Below are 22,437 nucleotides of genomic sequence, written 5' to 3'. Positions count from 1 at the left end.
GCGTAGAGTACAAATGAGAATATGTTAGAAGAGGAAAACAGGATGAAACAATAACATGGTTATACTTGTGCCCTGCGCTTACATTCGGCCAGGGATGTGAAACTTGTATCACTATCTACATCACATCCAGCTTCAGCCCAGAGGCTCCTAAGAAACAGAAAAAAAAAGTCCCATCTTTTTGTGTTATTGCTAAATAAAGAGAAAAATGCAATCAGCATCAAGGTATCTAAAACCATGCGTTGCTTGTTCTCCTTGTATAGATATTTACACACCTTTTTTCCCCTTGCTAAGTTTCTTCTGTTTAGTATCATCATTTTCATACTAAAAACAGAAAAAAGTAAGTTTTCAAAATCCTTCTAGTCTGAGCAATTTACAGCTGTTTTGTCACTACAAAGTTTTGCTTTTGACTTGCTCTTTTTGACAGAGCAAGACAATCTGGAAGGGTTTCTAGAGAATTTCTTTAAATCTTTTAAAGAAGCAGAATGCTACACGGATACTTGCTAACCTAGAGAAAAGTTAATGCACAAACCTCAGAGGCATTGAGCAATAGTGGTGTAAAAATCACTTTATTCCTGACAGCGTTCCCTCCCAAAAGCTTAGCACATTCAAACACTACATCCTATCTTCACTTTCCTGAGTGCCCCTGTCCAGTCAAGTGCCACCTCTCAAACCCCATTTCTCATCCCCTCACATATCATTGCTGCAAAACGGAAGGGAAAAGGACCACACTTCCTACAGTAAAGGCAGAAATGATCCATGTGGACACTTTCTTCATGACATGGCAATCTTTTGTGTGCCATTCTGAGCCCTTTCATGACATACAATGCATGCACAAACGCATATGAGGGACTGGACAATTCAGTTGTCTAAAGAGTCACAATGCTTTATATGAAAAAGCTCTTTTCATTTCAGAAGTCCTTTTGAAACAATTCAACATTAGAGCTTGGTGGCCATTTTGTACAACATGAAAAATTCTTAAGTATTCAAAAGCCTGGATTTAAATAATTGCCTACTAACAGCTTAGTGAGAAAAAAAACAGTTAGACTACTGAAGATTAAAAAGTCACTACATTTATATGACTAAAGATCCTCCTAAGAGAAAACTATCCTGCATATGTTCAGTATCCGTTTCACCAGAAAGTCTCTGCTACATTTCACCATGCTTTAGGCAACAGTACCACCTATAGATAAAACATGCCATGAACAATTTAGTAGTTTCATGCACATTCTTTAATGAGAAACTTCTTACTATAGTTAATGAGTAATAAGAAAAATATAACAGAAATAGTATTTATAATTTAGTACATCAATCCCTGTATTGGGCTCTGACAAGGCCCAGTGACGATATATCTTCTGAAGGGAAACAGCACGCCAAGGTTCAGTGCAGCAACTATACCAGTCGCTGTTATGCTACCAGTACAAATTCAGAAGTTCAGCAGAACTAGCAAAGTAAGAGTGTCCCAAGTTTAGGATCACTAGATCTGTCAATCTTCAGCAGATTGAAATAGGATTTTAACCAAAACCACTACAAACATTATTAAGGGGCTGTGGATTAACTATGTGTTAACCCCACTGATCTACCTGACCACAAACTGAAACCACTTAAGTAAATACATAATTCTTCAATAAGATCAATCATTCCTGAGAAAACGAGCTGAAAAACTGATTCTTGCAGCACCTCCCAGTACCTGCCAATGAATCAAGTCTAACTCATGAAAAAGCAGATTCAAAGAAGTTGATTTCTCTCAATACTAAAACTTTCCCAACTCTCCTACTTCCACCCCTCCAGTGCATGTCCACTCACACCAGTTCTGCCACGAGGACAGAAGCAGCTGCTGTCATGAGTTTAGCAAACAACTTCAGAATCTGGGCCCCAAACCCTCTGGGATTTATGAATATACAACTGATTTGAATTATACCTAACAGTAGCTTAAAAACAACATCCAAAGCTCAGGCCATGCTTTTATGATATTCTCTTCCTGACTAATCTCATGTTACACTGGACTGCCCCAGATTCCTTTGTCATAGCCAGGCTGCCCTACAACAGTTCAAATCCTGGATTTTCAAAATAACTTACTGTCCTAGGGCAACCTGGATACAAAGAAATCCGCAGCAATCACTACACCAAACTGGTAAGCTGGCATTCTATAAGTTGAATAAAAACAAGGTCTTGTAATTTTTCAAAATTAAAATGAACTCAAGTCTTATAGTTTAAGAGCCGTATGCACAATCTCATAATGAAAAGGCTCTTCATAATGCTCCTGAACTGTCAAAATTTATTTCAAAATTATTAAATATCTCTCAGGATCCTTAGTTGCTAAAATCATGGAAAAGCAGAGGGTTAACAATGCAGATTTTGTGCAATGCTATTTTTATCCTGATTATGCCCTATATCTTTACTATATCCACTGATAATTGAGTTCACTCTAACGACTATATATTTTATTTACAAGTTTAACTGTTAAGTGTTCTCTCCCTTCTGCTACCTCTACCACCATTTACTTCATCAAGAAGTAATGACATGATCAACACTAACTGTAGAAGCAAAAGAAACAGTAAAATGACATTCTACTAAGTAAATATAGTAGAAAGATTGCAATCTGGACACCAAACAAATTAAGACAAGAAATACAGTGCACGTTTCTAATAATTAGAAATGGTTCAAAGAACTTTGCATTGACTGTGGAATTTTACACATCTGGAAATCTTTACATCAAGGTTAAACGTATTTATTTATTTAAATAAAACCAGAACACGACACCCCCACAAAAAGACTGAATGAGAAGTCCAGGAAGTTTTATGATGTACAGTATAGAAGACACCAGTGATTATCACCAGAGTCCTCTCTTGTTTTCATGATTAGTACAGGACACGTATCAACAAAAGCTTTAATGCTGAAAATCATTTTCTTGAGCAATAGAAACTACTAAGAATAGTACACAACTATACTTGGCAAGTTCCACCAGAACTGACAAAACAAAATCGTCACTGCAAAGCCCGGACTCTGAAGTAACCACCCATTAAGAAAAACTGGAACCAGTAAACAGTTTGTTAATTTGGCACACAAACATGGATTTGCTGAGAAATGGCAAGGTGATTAAAGCTCTCCTTCAGCCGGACTGACACTCCCATACCACAGTGTTGCAGACAGTTCTCCCCAGATTAGATAAAAGGTGCATTATGGTAAGCTGTTGGCATCTGGAATGTATTTTCTGCTTCTGCAAACTCAGCTTTCCATTTTCATCTTGAAATTGGCAAAAATGCCTCTCAAATAAAGCAGTAATTTCTAGTCAAACATTGCACTCATTTAAATTTCTCAGTAAAACTAGCTGAAGTCTCTAGTATTTAGTACCAGTGTCAAGATTAGAAGACACCCTGCCTATCACACTAAACATCCTTAATATATTTTGAAATAGTATCTAAACAATAGAGAGGAACTAGTAAGGACCAGTATTTGCAGTATTTGCCACAAGAGCGTAACAACCTTTGCGGCTTCCAAACGTTCCACTAATAAGCAGCTGGTTTTGTATTCAAATGTTAGAAGTCAGCAGGAGCATCTCATATGTTCTACTACAAACGGGTAAGAAAAAAAAGAGCTGCATTTCTTAAATGAAGAGCAATGACTGCAAGCTACTCAAAAAAAAAGAAATCTAGTATCCTTTGCTGCCACTTAGAATCTCTCATTCTGTGTCAACCATAAAAACCTGTGGACTCTCCTCTCCAAATGTTATTTAATAAAGTTTTAGAACAATTCAAAGTTTCCAACGTCCCACTAGGTGGCAGTGACTCTTCACTTATTACAGGCTCGTTTTCAAAATGCCTTAAATCTTTTCTTTTAATATGTAATCATAACTCAGAAAAGAACAGGTACTCATTACAGCAAGCAAACCAGAACTACACAACAGAAGCTGCAAAACATTGACCCAAGTAGGTATGTGATGAGTTATCTGTATGAGTACTTTCTTATGCATGAGAGGATCTGAAGTCAGGAAAACGAGCCAGGGATATGCACAGATGGAGAAGAAGAAAAATGCATGAGAAGGGAAAGAATTTATGTAGAAAACTCAAGATTTGTAGAAACCTGCCAAAACGTGATCCTGAAGGACTGAAAAATCAGCAAGAAAATTACTTATGCGAGAATATAACCACGTAAAAAAAAGCAGAGAAAGCAACGGCATGCCACTGAAGAAAAAAGTGTGAATCAGTTTGCCTCTGCTATAGAACAAGGAGTTACCTAATTGATGGGATAGCCAGAAAGTCGGAAAAGGAAATTAGCCTCAGCAGAAAAGAATCAGGGAGGCTGGATGGACTGAACGTCAAAGTTCAAATGCACTAGAGGTTTAGAATTTTTACAAAAGCAATCTGGATTTGTCGATCCAAAGAAAAAGAAACAAGTCAGTGATGCTGCTCAATATCTATTGAGATGAATAATAATCTCAAAAATGGTACTACGAGTAAAAGGTTGACAGGGAAATGGTGGGGAAAAAAATCCTGACTAATGAAAAAAACCCCACAAACTTACATTATGGAAATTAGAAAATAAAAAGAAAGTAAGAATAGCCAAAAGCCAACATGACATGAAGTCTGCAATAGATATTAAATGCAAAGATTAAATAATTCTTTTGTCATGTACATAACTGCACACTGTGGGAATGGTTCAGAGATAAAGAATAAGCAATACATAGTCCAGAATTACAAGAATCTGTCCACTAAAAAAAAAGCATGGAAGAACAGCACTGATAATGGAAGTAACTATAAAGAAGTGGAAATCACTGCATCCAATATAGTAAAGTTAGCATGAATGCTTTAAATAGTACACATATTAGAGCTGGTAATCTAGGTAGCTAAATAATTTCCCCGCGCTCTGGATCAAATCAATGTTTCATTTTCTTAATTAATTTCCAAATATTCCTGGATAACAGAGAAACTACTTTAGCAGAACATTTATACTCCATGTGATAGAATCCCTATAGTTCACTGAATGCAATATGGTGACCATTCACAAACCACATAGATATATATCCTGTCCAGAGAAAATGCATCAATCATAGAATCATAGAATGGTTTGAGTTGGAAGGGACCTTAAAGATCATCTAGTTCCAACCCCCCTGCCATGGGCAGAGAAATGCTCCACTACACCAGGTTGCCCAAAGCCTCATCAACTTGAGAAAAGCTCCATCGTCTCCAAACTGGCTTTCAAGTGCTCTGGCAGGTACGTAGTACTAGCAGCTTTTCAGGGCAGCAGCACATATGGGAGGGAAAAAAGTCACCTCCCCAGAGCTAGGAAGGTGTGTGTTTTATAGGAGGGAGGGAATATAGGCACAAGAGAGCCATGTCTTGGACCCCAATGAGCTTAAAAGAAAGTATCATATCTTAAGCTTCAGGATAAAGAAATCCTCTAACACCTTTATGGTTGTACTGTTAGGTTTGAAAGCAAGATTAAGGTATCAGCTATCAATATGCTAAGCTGAAAACTAATGCACATTCCAAAATTTTGAAATACTGGGTGCAAGAATCTGAATGCTTTATGTGTAGTACAGGTCTCAGAGCTGATTATTCAGTTAGCTAAGATGCTTCTCAAGAGTATCAGACTACCAGTTTCAATTGCTTCAGGCTTCCTCTAGACTTTGACAGTAAATCTAGCATAGAGATCTACCCCATGCATCTCAGACTGCTTTAAAATGAATTGGTCTGGAAGCAATCCTCGTCTTCACAGTCTTCTGTTGGGATATCTTGACTGTAATACACATGTCAATTCAAGCAGGCTATCAGACTAGACTGTCCAATCTAGCCTCCCACTGACACTTTTTACAAGTAATGTCCTTGAACTGCCAGTCTCACTCTCCTGGAACAGTGAATAACACTATATTGCCATTTCAGTAGCCACTTCTTTCCCATACTGCAATGGAGCAGTTTTGCTGCGACGCATTACATTACTTTATCTTAATCCAGACTACATGCAATTGATATTCTGCAGAAGTCACCTTTATAAAAGCAGCCCATGGAGGCTGCCTTTTGGCACGTGGAAAAAAAAAAAAAATCAACTTTTACAACCTTGTAAATATAGTTATTCTATGTTAACTGGCAATGACTTCACGTAACTGAAACCTGAACACAAACTCCATCTTAGCAAATTCTAAGAAACTTCAAGATTACCATTTAAAATGAGGAAAAAAGGAAGAAAGCACTGTGGCATAACGTCGAAGGGAACAAAGTGAAAAATAGTTCTAGGGTATCAACAGCAACTACAAAAGCAACACTTGTCCTTAACAAAGAACAAATAATAAATAACCCACAAGTTTAGAACCCAATACCATCTAGATCCATATCCAGACAGAGCTGCAGCTCTCTCTCCAGCAGAAGTGAGCCCTCAAAAGCCATTACTCTTCAAGCACGTCTGCTGGCTTGCATAGGTTAGAAGGACAAGAGACATGTGTAGGAGAGTTATATAAACAGAAGAGAACTGACAGATACTTCTGTAATCTCTGGTATCAACCATAAGTGAAAATACTTCAATTATAGTTGCACACTTACAGTGGAATAGGGTAGTTCTGCACTCACTCAACCCATTTTGCTGCACACCTCCATCAATCCGTTGTTGGGTCTCGCTCTGGCTATTCAGCAGGTTTATCTCTTGTTTAAAAGCATGACATTCCTGTAAATTAACAGGAAACAGGATTATGGTGAGATTTATTATATAACTCGGTTCTTCTCAAACTGTGCATTCCCTACCTGAAACACGCACTCTGGTATTTTCGGTCTTAGTTCTCCCTCCCAGCTTTGATGGCTAAATCCCCATTCTAGTTTCACTGGTACGTGGCAAATTCCCAATCTCAAAAGAACTAAAGCATACATCACAGACGGAAGGGCAATATACTAGGAAGAGCAATATACTAGGAATTCCATAACTAAATATGTAGCTGTAACTCTTCCTCACTCTGTCAATCAACAAAAGGTCCAAGCTGATATGGGTTTGCTTACTGGTGTTAATCGCTTCTTTCAAGGTGCTTTATGAATGGCAAATGCTATTCATTCTCACGTTGTTTTTCTCAAGACTTAACTAAACAAAGCACAACGGACCAAAACTGTATCAGCAAATTAAGCCACAGCTCTTCCACCAAATCTGAGCAAATACTGTTTAGGTAACTCACTTTGGTGGTATTTAAACATAGCTCTTCCCTTTTCTCCTCTTGTGCCTTGTACCAACATTTACAACAGGTAATGTCCAAGAAAATTATACATCAAATGAGAAGAAAATCATCTCGAAGACAGATACTTTCATGTGGAAACTGACATGAAAATCCCATTGAAGCCCACATTGATAAAGTTAAAACCCACTGCATATTGCATGGTGTTACTACTGCACCTCTACGACAGTCTCTATTATCCTTCTATTGCTAAGGAATCTCCACTTACAAAAATGTTTATCTTTGAGTCTTTAAATACATGTAATTCCTATTGGCGTCAAAGAAAGCTATCTTTTGCTGGAAAAGTAGTAGTCTCTTCATACACTCAAAACTCATCCAGACACTGAGAATACATACAGCAGACACACTCTGCACGAGCACAGGATCCCAGTTCATAAAAGAACCAAACCGACAAGTTATGAATGAGTTGGCATCCACCTCAGTATTTCAGCCAAAATTACAGATAGAACGTACGTTTGCTCCACCTCAGCTTTCTCAATCAGATTTGGCAATTAAGTTTCTGTTTCGTGTGTGTCTGTGTGTGTGCTCTATTCTGTCTACTTCTTTCATTCTCAATGGCTTTGAAAACTAACTTTCCAAGTCAAAATTTGATACATCTGACAAAATTGCCTCTGCAAACAGTACTGGCAGTCTCCAGTGTATCTGAATTTTTCAGTCAGGCGGCACTAATTCTTCCTTGTTTCTCCACCTCCCCCATGCTGTTAACAGTTAAAAGTAATTTGGTATCGAAGACAGACATCAATTGGGCAGATAGAAAGAATTTATCAGGAACAGATACACATGCCACCTGATGTTAGTAAACAGAAGTCCATGAAAACATTAATGAAGAGGGAAGAAAACAGGCTCATGTTGGAAAAAAGTAACCAAAATCTGGAATTCAGCATTAAAGACGACCTCTACACCTCACCACAAATTAACCGAACAACTTTTAAGCAGACTAGGATTCATCCAATTTGAGGTATGTTTCACACAACAAACTCAGTAAAAATATTTTTTACAATAATCCATTTATCCACTATAGTTGATGAAAAGCTTTGAGCCAGGAAAATATTCAGAAATCAGAAAAAAAAACTACAAAAATTAGATAGTCCCAAATCATGTCTCAGGTAACTGTAAAATAGTGCAAAATTCTTGTTTCATATTACTTTTTAAATGAACTACAAAAATTTCCAATAACCTTCCATCTTCCTCAATTTCTTTGGTGCAGCGTGTTCACAAGAGAATATCTAAATGTTTATTTTTGATAAATTGCTGCAAAATAGGAAATTGCTTTCAGATCCAAACATGCGAAAATACACATACATTTTTTAAAAAATACTCAAAACTAGTTTACTTTCTTACTTAAAAATTCTTGTACTTACTTAAGAGATGTAATTCTTCTGAATAACTATTTGACCGCTTATGAAAGCAACATGTACAGTCACAAAAGAAAATAACTGAAAGCAGTATAATTTAACTGTGCTATTTAAGCAGTCTTTTTTGCTTCGGTAAAGGATCAGCTGTGCTTTGTTAAAACACAAAAGTAGAGTCTACATTCGCATACCAGTTGCAGGATTTTTTATTCAACATTTAAAATGTAAAAACACTAATTGGTATTAAAAAAAAATACCTAAACCTTTCCACTATTCGTCTTCTATCATTTGAAGATGGCATTTTACAAGATAAAGCTAAAGATATTAAAGTAACATCAAACAAAGTGTTAGTCTTTTGAAATAAGAGAACTTTCTGGAAAGCCATCCCAACGTAGTTTCAGAAAACAAATCTGCATTGAAGACCGTATCTAGCATGTTGCTCAGGAAACATATATATGAGAGAAAGGCCAGCTGAAAGTTAGGCTTTCATCAACAAACACTAAGGAGGGCAGCTCAGACGCAAGAGCAGAGGCCAAGAGAACTGACTCTGCTAAGGACGGATCTTGTCGCTGGCTTTCGCTGCCTAACGGGAAATCACAGAGTAGTCGGAAGCAGACTTTTCTCCAAGGTAAGCCATGAAAGGCAAGAGGCAACAGAGACAAGTCACAGAAAGGTAAATCCCAGTCACACATCAGGAAAAAAAATACACGCAATGAAAATGCTTAGGCATTGGAACGAGTTGCCCAGAGAGGTTATGGAATCTCAAAGTCCAAAACTCAGGAAGATGCTGAGCAACCTGCTCTGAACTGGCCCTGCTTTGAGCAGGGGTTTGGACTAGATTATCTTTGGAGATTCCTCCCAACTTAGATCATCCTATGACTAGAGCAATTCCTTATTCTAAAAGCTGCATGTTTTCCTCCCATGACAGGATTTCAGCCCAATCTAGAGTCTGTGAATATTGTCCCTTATCCCATCCTAAATTTCTTAGATTAAGTTTTGCATAGCTGTTCAAGAAGCGTTTGGACAATGCTGAAATATATGCTTTAACTGTTAGGTTGCCCTGTGCGGAGTCAGGAGTAGGACTTGATGACCCTCATGGGTCCCTTCCAACTCGGGACATTCTATGATTCTATGTTATAGGACTATTACGTCTAATCTTCTACTTGCACCAATTTAAGCTGTAAGAGATCAGTAAAATCACTTAGTCTGATCTTCAGTTTTTAGTGACAGGTCTTTAAATTTCATCCAGTTGTTTGTGTGTTGGCCTCAAAAATTTATCTCAAAAAGAACAGGATATTTTTCCTGAAAGAGAACTGAGAGATCTGAAGTCTCCTGTTTTCTTGCTCCAGAACTGCATCCTAATTTCTTATTTGAAGTGTTTTGGCTTCAGTTTCATTTGTTTGTACTCTGAAGATAAGAGCAGCTGTACCAGGAGAACTCAATCATATGTGCAGCACAGCTTCCAAACTACACACTAGTTCACACACAGAATCATAGAATGGTTTGGGTTGGAAGGGACCTTCAATATCATTTCGTTCCAAGCCCCCTGCTGTGGGCAGGGACACCTTTCACTAGATCAGGTTGCTCAAAGCCTCATCCAACCTGGCCTTGAACACTTCCAGGGATGGGGCAGCCACAACTTCTCTGGGCAACCTGTGCCAGTGCCTCGCCACTCTCATTGTAAAAAATTTCTTCCTCAGATCTAATCTGAATCTCCCCTCTTTCAGTCTAAAGCCATTGCCCCGTGTCCTATCACTACATGCCCTTGTAAAAAGTCCCTCTCCAGCTTTCTTGTAGCCTCTTCAGGTACTGGAAGGCTGCTGGAAGATAAGCTTTTGCTGACTGTCAACACAATATATTACTTTAACCAAAGAGACTGAAAAACTAAAAATAAACACAATTCAATTTCACCATTGTTAGTCAGAGAAAACACTGAATGAGATAGAAAATATAGCAAATATGGTCACTTATGGATTTTTTTTTTTAAAGAGTAAGTTTATCTTGGAATTAAACCTTGCAAGAAAGGTCAAGGACAACAGAAAGGGCTTCTTCAAATACATTGCAGATAAAACTAACACTAGAGGCAATGTAGGCCCACTGGTGAATGAGGATGGAGCCAGGCTCTTCTCAGTGGCATCCAATGATAGGACAAGGGGAAATGGATATAAACTGGAATATAGGAGGCTCCGCTTAAACATGAGGAAGAACTTCCCAGTAAGGGTAACAGAACACTGGAACAGGCTGCCCAGAGAGGTTGTGGAGTCTCCTTCTCTGGAGATGTTCAAAACCCGCCTGGACGCGTTCTTGTGTGATCTGATCTGGGCGGTCCTGCTCCGGCAGGGGGATTGGACTAGATGATCCTTTGAGGTCCCTTCCAATCCCTGACATTCTGTGATTCTGTGATTCTCAGTCTCATATTCCAACAAAAGCTGTGCTTCCTATGCAAGTTTGCTTTAAAGATATTTTACATTTGTATCCATGATAAATTAAAAGATCTTTCACTTTCTAAAGTGCTCATTAGTAACACTTTTAAATATACTATCATATCCACATGTAGTTTGATTATGAAATGTGCTAAGAGTATGGAAAGTTTACATGGAACAAAAAGCAAAAGCTCATAACTACGGCCGATCTTGACTTCTAGATGTCACCTCTTTAATAAAATAAGGTAAATAAACAGAAAAAATGAATAAATAACTTGGTTAAAATATGAGTTTTCTAATATTTTTCTTCAAAAAGGTGCTAGACCATGCAGGATGGACCACACACAGAAAATGAACAGACGAGTACCTATAGTTCTGTCCTTACTACACACTCCTCCTGTCCTTCTCACACACGAAGAATAAATACAAGGCACAGCATGAACGTTCAACAGGGAAACAAATATGACTTTAAAAGCATCTGCTGGACATACAAGGTACAGACTGCTACATTCGGCTGTAAGGTCCTTAATGCAAGGAATTCCTTTCCACACCATAAGAGACTAGATTGAATTTTTTTTCAATTGGGTATAAGACAAGAGACTACATACATTCCATTTTCTTGGGTTCAGAGCACCAGACTTTAGACAAAAGGCACGCTGCGGTTCTACAGCTAAGAAATTCAACAACAGTTCCTTCCCCACTACATGCCAAAACCTTGGACATATCGAAGCCTGCTGAAGCCAGACCAAAAATTGTTTGGAGTGATGTGAAAACAGATCCCGGCCAACCAAGGTCCTCAACGGCATCTGCACAGCATCATTCACGCAACATATAGTTTCCAAATTTATTCCAAAAGTCCAGTGGAGGACGTGGTCCATACCAGGTTTTAATCTGCTCCCCCCCCCCACACCACACGCCCCTCAGAACGACCTCTCGTTGCCCACCGAGCGGACGCCATCACACAGCACCCTCGAACCCACGGCCCACCCAGCCCCTGCCCCATCTCCCCGCACCCTTCGGGCCTCCCAAATCCCACCCGCCCGTGGAGCCCCCGCGCCGACGGGGCGCGGAGCGCGGGGCTGAGCGGGGGTGCTGCGCGCGCGCAGCGCAGAGGCGACGGCACGAGCGCCCGCGGGGCCGCGCGGCTCAGCACGAGAACGCCCCACGGCTGCCCGCGCGCCGCCTGGTAGCCCGGAGGCGACGGGCCAAGAGCCCGTTCCCGAGCGGCTGCCGTGCCCGCTCCGCCGCCGCAAGGCCGCGCGGCGGCCGGCCGGACACTCGCAGCGCGGGCACCCGCCGCCCGCCCGCAGCCGGAGCCCGGTGCTGGAGCCCGAGCCCAGAGCGGCGCCCACAGCGAGAGGCCTCGCGGCCCCTCAGCCCGCGCACCTGCCCGTGGGCCGCGACGGGCCAGCGCCACCGCCGCCGGCGGAGACGGGCTGCGCCCCGCGCCGCCCCTCCGGAGCGTCGGGAGCCGCGGGCTTCCCGCAAACGGCGCGCCCCTGGAGGGTGGGCTCCCGGCCGGGCCCGTCGCCGCAGAGCTCCGCCCGCAGCACACGCCCGAAGCGGGGACGGCGACAGGCGGGGGGGCTGCAGCGGCCGGGCCCGCAGCCCAGCGGGGCGAGGCGAGGCGGGGCCGGGCAGGGCGACCGCAGCCGCCCCGCGCCAGTGTGCGTGGGGGGGCCGCCGGATCCCATCTGTCCCGCCGGGCTCGTCCGCGTCTCACCTGTCCGCAGACGGCCGCCCCCAGCGTCGCCCACAGGCCCTCTCGGCGCGGGGACCCCGCCAGCGCGGGGGGGGGGGGGGCCCTCGGCGCCGCAGACCGGCCGGCCGCCCGCCCGCCCGCCCGCCGCACCGAGCCCCCGGGCCGCCGCAGCCGCCGAGGACGAGGCCCAGGCCGGCCGAGGGGGATCGAGGGGAGGGGACGAGGCGCGCCGGACTGACGGGCCCTCCGGCCAATCGCTGCTCCGCACGGGAGCGCTCGCCAATCGGCGCGGGGCGGGGCGGGAGCGCAGCCACTGCGCAGGAGTCGCCGCCGCTGCCCGCAGGTGCGTCCTTGCGGCGCGCGCCGCCTGGCCCGGCCCGGCCCGTGTCGCGGCGCGGCCGGCGGCTCCCCGGGACGGGACAGGCCGGGCCGCAGGGTCAGGGCGCCGCGGCGGCTCTTCGGCGGGACGGGCCTGGCCTGGCCTGGCGGGCCGCAGCCCGCGCTCACGGCAGCGCAGCGGCGGCCTCGCGGAGCAGCGCGCCGGGGCGCCTTTCCGCCCGCCCGGCACCGGGCGGCGCGTTCACGCGCTCCCCGCGGAGACGCTGCCAAGCCCGTGCGCGGAGTCGGAGATGGTTTGTCTTTTATCCGCCTGCCACCTGCCGCAGGGCGGGCTCGGCTCACCCCAACATACCGGCGAGCCAAAGCCCCGAGCCGAACCGGGGTTCGGTTCGCCGCCAGCAGCAGTGCGGGCGTCCTCTGGCGCTGACGGTAACGTGTTCGTCCGCAGCGAGCAAATAGGGCCGTGTGGGCTTGCAGCGAACGGTGCGGCTGAACGCGCCGCGCGCCCAGCGCGTTAACCGGCGGGAGCAGCGCGGTGCCCGGCGGCGCGTGGGGCTGCGTGGCCAGAGGAGCATCCTGCTCCGAATCGCAGCTTCTCCGGGAGCAGCGTGGGGTAGGTGGGAGTCTGCACCCATCGCTGCAGGGAGAACACGTGCTCGTGGGTGGGGGCTGCGTGCAGGATGGCTCCGCAGTCCGTCGGGGCGAGAGAACAAGAGCCCGGTGACGTTACTCGGGGCAAGTGTCATAAGGTCTGTCCAGTCTTCTAGTTACTGAAGATCCTCAATGACTATCAAATCCAGAGCAGTTTAAACATCTTCGGGCATCCCAATTAAACATGTATGAGCTTTCTTTCCAAAGCAGAAAGATTCAGTTTAATAACTTTAAACATAGATTTGGGATCTGTTTGTGAATACTGATGCTCACAACTGCCAATATGCACATCAAAGCCACTATATGGAAAGGTATTTTCTGTATGTTTCCACACACCCCCCACATGGCTGAAGAATTAAAATTAATTTCACATGAATCTCCAGACACTGCATAGGTGTAGACTATTCTTTACATCCTACTGGTACTGCTAAGCCACTTTCCTCTAAAACTTCTAGCATCAGCTGCCACTAGAGGAAGAGTACAGGATTCTCTGGCAAAATGTTTTCCACTGTGTCCCATATCCCTATGCCAGGACATTAAAACAGCAGTTCATGAGCTACAGTCCTCTGTAAAAAAAAAAAAAAACACAGCTACTGGTATTCCTAGAAGGATTCAGAAAAAAAAATAAAGCTAGTTACTTCTTATCCTAATAATTATGAGATTCTAAGTCAGAGTTTCCAAACTGATACTTATAGTACTGCAAAGTGATAATGTCCACTGCCTAAACAGTTCATGTGCATTACAGCAGGACACTCTCTGAAATCCTGGATATAAACACTGTGCTGCTAAGAATGGAATTACTCAGCAGCTGCTCCTGTTGAGGGTATCATAATAAATGAAGATTAGAAACTTCTTTTTTAGTTCCTGTTTGAGGTTTCTGCTATGTACAGCACCTTAAATTATCCCTGTGTAACTTTATATTTTAAAAAATTGGCCAGCACCCTCTGGTGGAAAAAGAATCATAAGACAAGATTTAGGGTTGTACTGTACTGAGTTATTTAATAAGACTGGCAAAATGCATAGCCAAATGTCATTGGAGACGATGCCATTAGTCATACAATTTCCCAAAACTTTAATTAAATGTTTCTGTCTATAATTCAACTGACATTTGATTGAATATTCCATTTCGGTTTTTCCTAAATCCATGCACAATACAATTGCAGTAAGCTATTTCATATAGTTAATGATATGTAGCATCCATGGGATTAGGCTCTATTTTTCCTGCATGGTTATTGCTGAAATAAAATAAGCTATATGATATGTCATGTTCTTTGGCTATTCTAGCTTCCTCTCAAGCTGTTTTCAAGAAGTTTGCATTATTAACAGTTAAGCAATGTGGAGTGTGTCTGCAGGTACACAAAGATAAGTTCTTTAGAACTGTTTTTTTAAACCTTAAAATTTTTTTTTCTTTAGCTTTCTTCTTTACGTAACTTCTTTACAAAATCTTTGTCTTCTATCTCCCGCTTTGCTCAAAGTGGTGGTTTATAGCACCTTTTTAACAAGGATTCAATTCAGAGTCTGTTTTTCCCTTGATGCTGTATTCAGATCTGCCAGCAAAAATAAGAAAAGTTGAGGTATTTCAGAGCATTCATAGAATGCATCCGTAGAGGTTGGAAGGGACTTGAAAGATCATCTAGTTCCAACCCCCCTGCAACAGGCAGGGACACCTTCCACTAGATCAGGTTGCTCAAAGCCTCATCCAACCTGGCCTTGAACGCTTCCAGGGAAGGGGCATCCAAAACCTCTCTGGGCGACCCGTTCCAGTGCCTCACCACCCTTATCATAAAAAATGTCTTCCTTATGTCCAATCTAAATCTCCCCTCTTTCAGTTTCAAGCCATTGCCCCTTGTTTTGTCACTACAGGCCCTGATAAAAAGTCTTTCTCCATCTTTCTTGTAAGCGCCCTCTATATATTGAAAGGCCACAATAAGATCTCCCCGGAGCCTTCTCTTCTCCAGGCTGAACTACCCCAACTCCCTCAGCCTGTCTTCACAGGAGAAGTGTTCCAGCCTTCAGATCATTTCCGTGGCCTCCTCTAAATCTGCTCCAACAGGTCCACGTCTTTCTCGCACTGTGGACCCCAGAGCTGGATGCACCTTCAGGTGAGGTCTCAGCAGAGCGGAGTAGAGGCTGAGAGTCACCTCCCTCAACCCGCTGGCTGCGGGCTGTGAGTGCACATTGCTGGGTCACATCCAATTTTTCCTCCACCGGTACCCACAAGTCCTCTGCAGGGCTGCCCTCAATGCCTTCATCCCCCAATCTGTATTGATGTTGGGGATTATAAATTATTATAAATAGCAAACTATCAAAATGCATCAAAGGTATACTGGCACTGGGCAAATAAGTACAAATTGACACTGAAATTGTCAGTCATTAAATTCAGAACCAATGTTCCACTCAGAGTAACAGAACTTTGCATCTCTTAAAGGATTGTGAGAACCTCTCCCAAAACTTCCACTGTTGCTTTTTAATTCTACTATCCTCTAATATTTATCCCATCTCCAGATAAGGCCCTGCATGGGAATGGCCACATCTTTCCTTCTGCTGACTCTGGTACATAAATGGTCATTTCCAGCAAAGGAGATTTATAGCAGTGTTGAGCTACATGCTGTAGATCTTCGTATTACAAGAACATCTATACACAATAGCCAGAGTAGATGTAGAATGGTGGATACCCATAAAACAAAAGATAGGTCCCTCCTTGTAATATTTACTCTACTGAAATTACAGGCATAGTTCAGGGAAGCAAGTTATACCATGTATGAAAGTAGGAAAAATGAATGAAATGCAAGCAGTTCTGAGAAGCAGTTCAGGCTTAGTGTTATCTTGGATCAAGAGGTTCTGTTTATTTGAAATGATGAACTATTAAGTAGTTTCAATAATCAGACTTCTGTGTGTGTGCACTTGCCTGTCAGCATTTCTTGAAACTGATTTAGATAAAATCTTTTTCAGCCTTTACCAAATCAGTGCTTTGGAAAGAAGTTACTTTAGTCTCTGCAATACAATTCTTTTATTGGATTCTCTGATGAAATAGCCCAAAGTATTTTCCAAGCTATTAGGGACAAACTCTAGACAAGTGGATAAGTTGAAGTTTAACCACACATACTGTACTATGGCACTGTAATTACTGCCATGGATTGCAACTTTAAACAAATATGAACTACCCAAGGTCAATGGTGTAGCCCTAGATAGAACTCGATGTCAAGTCAGAATCCTATGCAGCAACAATGCAGCATAAGGTTAGCCAGAAAAAAAGAGAGTTAAGGAAAAACCTGAATAATTTCTACGTGTTAAGTGCAAAGAATATCAGAATTATTCTGGTAGTCTAGAGCTGTTTTTTGAATCTTAAAGTAATCTGACGCACACCACCACCATTACTCTTATTTCCAGATCTTCGTGTGGACAAAGAAGGGGTCTTTTGAACCTGCCAGCCAGTTTACACAGGCAATTGACCTATGTCATCTCGTATCTGAGCACACAGTGGAATTCCCTGGGTTTTTATCAGGTTTTTCCTCTCTATAAAAGGAGAGAAACCAACCTTAAGAAAGACTATTCAGATACTGTGAAGTCTTCTGATGTATTACGAATGGCTCTTGAAGTGACAGACACTGTTTTACATGGTGTGAAAATTCAATTGTAACATCATCATTTCAGCTTAATATTTGACTAGCTTGACGAATTTTGACTCATTAAACCTACAAAAACTGTTCTCTAATCTTGTTGGTTTGGTCATATCCCGTGATTCTTTCCTCAAGATTTCTCTTCCAAGAACAATTGTGTATCTTCGCTTTCGAGGGCTTTTCCATTAATCCTCAATGTATCTATTTTCTTATCATCCCATTTCACTTACATCTAGCCAGGGTCACTGTCCTTTGCCTGCTTGCTGTTTTCCAACAAGCACCTTTGTACTTTGATACTGCCCCATACTGATGAATTCTCCATCAACCTTGCAAAATTGCCTCAGAAGGTCATCCTTCAAAACCCTCCTTTGTTTCAGTGACAGAAAAAGTCCACTGTGGGTGACTGCAAGCTGCTCCTCTGACCAAAACCCTTTTGTCTTTTCCTCCCCTGTCTACATCTGTTATCTTGTTTTATGCAGTACAAGACTTCTGGGAAAGTCGTACGGGGACATACCTGTCTTAAACATGAATCTGATTTCTAGTACCGTGGCAGTACAGGCGGATGCTTTTTCAGAGCGCTGCACTGCCTTCAATAAGCCTTCAGTCACGCTTTATCACACAGAAGATACCTCCACTGATACTATTCTACCCTTTTTTCTGATGCCGGAACTTAAGATGTTTGGCAGAAAGGGACATGTCTTGTGCCCACTCAGCATTATCAGCTCCGAGTTCTTACGTAACTAGAAAAAAGCTCGGTTGGCATGGTGGACATGGAAGTATGAGCCTTCATAACAGTGCAACTTTTTTCTAATGCCCTTGACCAAACGCCACAACACTTTGGGACAAGTGACCAGGACCAGTAGTTTACTGATACCTATTGTGGCATATTTATGTTTTCCTAGTGCTGCAATTTTGTGGTTTTCAAAAGAATACACTTTTAAACTGTACAGAAAAAAAATGTAATTTAAAGGAAAGCATGTTTTATTTCATTAACAATTTAGGTTACTTTTATAATTCACAGTACCACTTGTGCTGTAGGGCGCACTATCCAGATGCTGTTGCACACATTATGCGTGTGTGTTGCTCTGATGATGCAATGACGTTCATCCCATTCTCACTGAAAACCACATTTCCAGAAGCACCAGAGAGAGAATCATAGAATCATTTAGGTTGGAAAAGACCTTTAAGATCAATGAGTCCAACCATTAACATAACACTGCCAAGCCCACCACTAAACCATGTCCCTCAGCACCTCATCTACATGCCTTTTAAATTCCTCCAGGGATGGTGACTCAACCACTTCCCTGGGCAGCCTGTTCTGATGCTTGACAACCCTTTCTATGAAGAAATTTTTCCTAATATCCAATCTAAACCTCCCCTGGCACAACTTGAGGACATTTCTTCTTGTCCTATCCCTTGTTACTTGGGAGAATAGACCGACCCCCACCTCGCTACAGCCTCCTTCCAGATAGTTGTGGAGAGCAAGGTCTCTGCTGAGCCTCCTTTTCTCCAGGCTGAACAACCCCAGCTCCCTCAGCTGCTCCTTATAAGACTTGTGCTCCAGACCCTTCACCAGCTCCGTTGCCCTTCTTCGGACACGCTCCAGCACCTCCATGTCTTTCTTGTAGTGGGGGGCCCAAAACTGAACGCAGTATTCCAGGTGTGGCCTCACCAGTGCCGAGTCCAGGGGAACGATCCCTTCCCCAGTCCTGCTGGCCACACTATTGCTGATACAAGCCAGGATGCTCTTGGCCGCCTTGGCCACTGTGCACACTGCCGGCTCAAACTCAGCCGGCTGTAAACCAGCACCCACCAGTCCTTTTCCACGGCGCAGCTTTCCAGCCGCTCTCCCCCACGCCTGCGGCGCTGCTTGGGGTGGTTGTGACCCAGGTGCAGGACGGGCACTGAGCCCTGTGGAACCTCATGCCACTGGCCTTGGCTCGTCACTCCAGCCTGACCAGATCCCTTTGTAAAGGATCCACTTCTATTTGAAAGAAGTTTCTTGTTACTTTGCCGTCTCCCATTGCTCCCAAAAAGTTTGGAGCCCTTAGGAACAGTATCTGTTCTAAAGGGTAAATTATCAAGAACTCCATAACTTAGATTGTACTTGCACAGCGCTGAAACCAAAACACAGCAGGTTTGTTTTGCCTGACCAAAGCACGTAAAAAGCAGCCAGCCACATCAAGGAGGAAACTTTACACTTGCCCTAAAGAGAAATAACTAAGAGATACTGGAGACTGTGAGTGATGCTGCGGTGCAGCCCTTCCCATACTTGCATAATAAAAGCCATTTCCGCAAGGTGCCCAGTGTTGTGTAACATCCGTGCCAGCAGCCAGCGCACAGACTATCTGCCCGTAAACAGATCTATGACGTTTGTAATGCAGTTGTTGAGGATCACGTCAGCTCATGCTCTTCCCAACTCACAAACCTGCACAGTAAACAGCTAAAGCTGCTGGTATTACCGGTCTGTGGGTAGAAACGTATAACAAAGGAAACAGCAAATATTTTCTGAAAGAACTGGTGAGCACTTGGCTCTGAAAGTTAACTGCATCAAGTTCCACGGGCGCAACCTTGCTGCATCTCATTTCTAACCTCAATGGCTATCTGACAAGATGAAATAGCTCTACCAGCTTGAAACAAAACAAAACAAACCAAAATGGTGTGAAGCAGAATATCAGAAGTATGCTATGATCTGTGTCTCTGCTCTCCAGGTAAATGCAACGTTACATTTATTCCTCTCCTAACAGTCACGTCTTGCTTACCCCATTCTGCATTACTTGAGTCTTCAGACCTTACAAGCAAGGGGACTTGTTTTGCTAAAATAGTCATTCTGAACCTGCCCATAGGGTCTCAGGGGACCAACCAGCCCCTCATCCACCTGAACCAAATGCTCCACAGTCAGTCAAGAGAACTACATCCTTGAGTTGCATTAGCGTTATGTAAACACACTCTTTGCTGCCGTGGGAGTTTAAAACTCATTTAAATTTAATTCAGCTTTATTATAGAGCAAAAGTCTTTGCTGGCATACATCTCATACACAAGAAAAAACCGGCAACAATGTTGGTAAATTTTAACCAAAATTGATAGTATCAGCTGTGTTTTCATGAACTTAAAGCAAAAATTCTTTCTGCAAAAGGCCAGTTGAGCAAATCAGTGACAGTGGACAACTTGGCTGAGGACATACTAACTCCTTCAAGAAGGTGCTTGTTACAAAGGCACTTAAAGAGCTGTCAACAGCCAGCTGCCATGAAACAATTAAAGGCAGCGCTCGGCTGAAAGGAACGAAGCACTTGCTGGCCAATCGTCCTAAATTCAAGCTCGTGGGCTCGGAGGAGCTGTATCCTACACTGGCTGAGAACAGGATTTGCGCTACTGTTACATATGGCATACCATAAAACTGCAGATGCTGCTGTGGGAATTAAAAACTACCCCCCGACCCAACTGACTGCCTCTGGCTCGGAGTTGGACACATTGCCACCACCCGGCCAGGCTCTTTGTTTTGCTTGGAGAGTCAGACAAGGTTTTGGAACGCAAAACTCAACGAATCATCTGTTCAGATTTAAACAAGCAATACTGGTAAAAAAGAGAAACTTCAAGAGTAGTTTGTCTCAAAAGATTTCTGATTCCTAGTTGGTACATGAGTACTAAACTGAAACCTTTCATAACGCTTCAGGAAAAGCATCTAAAATGTAGACACTGACACCATAGATTTGCTCTAGAAGCATTTTAATTTACAAACAGCAATTCCCATTGACTTTATACCATAAAAAAAGCAATTTACAAGCAAGAAACAAATTCATCAGAACAAAATAAAGCAGCACTGAAATATTCATGTCACAAATCTAAAATCAAAGTGAATACAAGAGTAAAATATCATTTGAATAAATATTTTAAAATTCATGCTATAAAATAAACCTTAATGGCAAGTTATTAATTGTTACAGCATCAGCTTAGCTAGCTTCATTTACTTCATATGGTGATGAAGTGTGGAGTTGTGAGGTTACCGGTTTATATTGCAAGATAATGACACCAAGTCAAGTCATTCAAACTGTTCAATTATTTATCATGAACAACAACCATACAAATAAAAGTTATCTAAAAATACATTTCTTCAGTCAGAAACAAACACTGTTAAAATCGTGCAAGAGCTCTACCTCTAATCAGATACACAACCAGAGGCTTGCAGTCCAAGCCCAAAGGCTGAATTCGTAGCACGTGTAAGTGGGAGACAGCAGTTTCTTGTATCTGCCACAGCAGGAGTCACTCACTCAAACTGGAAGCAAACCTGCTCAGTTACTGACACTTTGCTTCACATCCCCTGAAAAAATACAGGAACACATGTCCCAGGCTTACTTGTTTGTTTAGCTTTTTTTTTTTTTTTAAATGTAAACTTGTGTAACTTAAGTTAATGCTGTCACGGGGATGTGCGAGTAGTATTAAATCTACAATATTAAATACAACTATTCTGGCACTTGTTAAAACATATGTAAAATGCACACAGATTATAAACTTTGAACATTTTGAATGACTTTACTAAGCTTCCAATTCAATCACTGAGTATTATGAAATTTACAATTAATGAAATAAACAGATTCATATAAAGAATTTACATAATTCCCCAAATACTTTCAAATATAAAATTTAATAAATAACCCTGACCAGTCAAAAAGCACCATTCAAGGGTAAAATTCCCTTGGAAAATAGATTAGGTGTTGCATATTTGAGTCCCTTTCAATGGTTTCCAGTGAAACCTGTTTAGAAAAATGACAATAAAAGAATCACAGTAAACTAATACAAAATTCAAATTTTATATATATATATTTTTTTTTAAAGGTAAAGCTCATTCAATCTTTTCCCAGCCCTTGATTTTATTCCTGCTGTTCTTCCCATAATTCAGCCTAAACATATTAAGAGGCCTCACTGTTTTGTCTAAAAGCAGACCAAAGGCTGCAGCACGAACCATGAATTTCCGCCCGGGAAGGCTGCGCCAACTCTGCCATCGGGCCGGCGGGACGTTTGCCAACCGGGCACTGACAGTGTCCTTTTCGCTACGGAAGGAGTTCACGCTAAGAACGCAGAGCCCATCTTGAGGCCTTGTCGACCAAACTGAACTTTTAATATACTGTCAGTATTTACAAAGCTA

The 22,437-nt window shown here is 42.6% G+C and overlaps 1 protein-coding gene across 5 annotated transcripts in view; it reads right to left on the bottom strand.

Moving 5' to 3' along the window:
• The window catches only part of RALGPS1 (Ral GEF with PH domain and SH3 binding motif 1), a 106,659-nt gene extending 93,918 nt beyond the window's left edge, over positions 1–12,741 (bottom strand). For 4 of the 5 annotated variants that reach the window (XM_086625274.1, XM_086625278.1, XM_086625279.1 and 1 more), the window contains exons 1-2: positions 12,706–12,741; positions 6,534–6,654 (exon numbers count right to left, since the gene is read on the bottom strand). The gene's annotated coding sequence lies outside the window, so the exon portion shown is untranslated. Of the gene's footprint in view, positions 1–5,983; positions 6,022–6,533; positions 6,655–12,705 lie in introns of those variants that run through there. The other variant, XM_086625276.1, reaches the window with a different exon arrangement.
• Positions 12,742–22,437: the final 9,696 nt, after the last annotated feature.

This window comes from Tauraco erythrolophus, chromosome 22 (assembly GCF_009769465.1).
Source record: "Tauraco erythrolophus isolate bTauEry1 chromosome 22, bTauEry1.pri, whole genome shotgun sequence".
NCBI lineage: Eukaryota > Metazoa > Chordata > Aves > Musophagiformes > Musophagidae > Tauraco > Tauraco erythrolophus.
Note: the sequence above shows the minus strand (reverse complement) of the source record. Positions and strands in the feature narration are given on the sequence as shown.